At 40.6% G+C, this 1,972-nt stretch overlaps 1 pseudogene; it reads left to right on the top strand.

The window, feature by feature from the left end:
* LOC101659776 overlaps nucleotides 1–1,647 on the top strand; it is a 99,936-nt pseudogene extending 98,289 nt beyond the window's left edge.
* Nucleotides 1,648–1,972: the final 325 nt, after the last annotated feature.

Below are 1,972 nucleotides of genomic sequence, written 5' to 3'. Positions count from 1 at the left end.
TTTGACATAATTGAGATCACATTATAAATTCATCTGCAACATGCTTCTTGTTTTCTCAGCATTGTGTTTGTGAGAGTCATCCATTTTGGTATGTGTTGTTTTTGTGGGTTTTTAAAATCATTTTATTGGGGTCTCTTACAGCTCTTATACCATTCCATACATCAATTGTATCAAGCATATTTGTACATATGTTGCCATCATCATTTTCTAAACATTTACTTTCTATTTGAACCCTTGGAAATAGCTCCTCTGTTTTGCTTCTCTCCTCTCCCTCCCACCCTCATGACGCCTTGATAAATTATAAATTATTATTGTTTTCATATCTTCCATTGACCACTGTCTCCCTTCACACAAGTTTTTGTTGTTCATCCCCCTGTGAGGATGGGGGGGATTATGCGTTGATCATTGCTATTGGTTCCCCCTTCCTCCTCTTTTCTCCCCACCTTCTGCCTACCCTCTTGGTATCACTACTACTGTTTCTGTTCCTGAGGGGGTTTATCTGACCTGGATTCCATGTGTTGTGAGTTCTTACCTGTACCAGTGTACATGCTCCATTCTAGCCAGAACTTAAAGGCAGGACTGGGGTCATGATAATGGAGTGTGATAGTCAGGATAGACTAGAGAAACAAATTCATAGACACTCATGTGTGTATAAGAAAGAGCTTTATAGCATTCCCGGATCAGTACAGGGTATGAGAGACTTGGCGTCTGGTGGCTTTCCTCCATCTCCTCACTCCTGCCACCAGGTCCGTCACCATTGAGCAGGAGTTTGGGAACTGGATAACCAGAATTGCTGGCAGCAGCTGTACCTGGAAATTCGAAATGAGTCCCATAACTATCCTCATAAAGTGGCCAAGTTTCCAGAAAACAGAAATCAAAACAGATACAGAGATGTGAGCCCATGGTACACTTCCTAATACACGTTGTCATTTCTGGCTCATGGTTTGGCAGCAAAAACCAAAAGCCATTGTCATGTTAAGCCAGGTTGTGGAGAAAGAATCGGTTAAATGTGCACAGTACTGGTCAAAAAAAGATGACCGAGAAGTACTGTTTAAAGAAACAGGATTCAGTGTGAAGCTCTTAAAAGAAGATGTGAAACCATACTATACAGTACATCTCCTACCATTAGAAAATACCAATAATGGTGACACCAGAACAATCTCTCACTTTCATTATACCACCTGGCCAGATTTTGGAGTCCCTGAATCACCAGCCTCATTTCTCCATTTCTTATCTAAAGTGAGAGACTCTGGCTCCCTGAACCTGAACATGGACCTGTGGTGGTTCACTGCAGCACTGGTACTGGGCGGTCTGGCACATTTAGTAGACACCTGTCTTATTTTGATGGAAAAAGGAAATGATATCAATATTAAACAAGTGCTACTGAATATAAGAAAATATCAAATGGGACTTATTCAGACACCAGATCAACTCAGATTCTCATATATGGCTATAATAGAAGGAGCAAAGTTTACAAAGGGAGACTCAAGTATGCAGAAATGATGGAAAGAACTATCTAAGGAAGACTTGTCCCCAGCTTTTGATCATTCACCAAGCAAAATAATGACTGAGGCATATAATGGGAACTACAGACAAAAACACGCTGAGAATCAAAGGCTGGAGAAAAGCATACCAAGCAAACAGTAATTCAAAAAACATGGGGGTTGCAATCCTATTCTCAGATAAAATTGATCTGAAAGTGCAAACCATAAACAGAGATAAGGGGGATGGGGGGGACACTACATAATGCTCAAGGAAACGGTAGACAAAGAAACACTAAGCATTTTAAACTTATATTCCCCAAACTAGAGACCCACTGAATACGTCAACCAAACAATCCAAAAGATGAAAAAAGAAATCACAGGCTCAACAATTATAGTAGGCGATTTCAATACACCGCTCTCTGAGAAAGATAGATCACAGGGAAAGAAACTCAACAAGGAGGCTAGAGATCTGAAGACTACTGACCTGA

This window comes from Echinops telfairi, unplaced genomic scaffold (assembly GCF_000313985.2).
Source record: "Echinops telfairi isolate 266 unplaced genomic scaffold, ASM31398v2 ScPeMD7_7469;HRSCAF=8507_0, whole genome shotgun sequence".
NCBI lineage: Eukaryota > Metazoa > Chordata > Mammalia > Afrosoricida > Tenrecidae > Echinops > Echinops telfairi.
The sequence above is the reverse complement of the archived record's forward strand: the minus strand, read 5'-3'. Positions and strand labels throughout refer to the sequence as shown.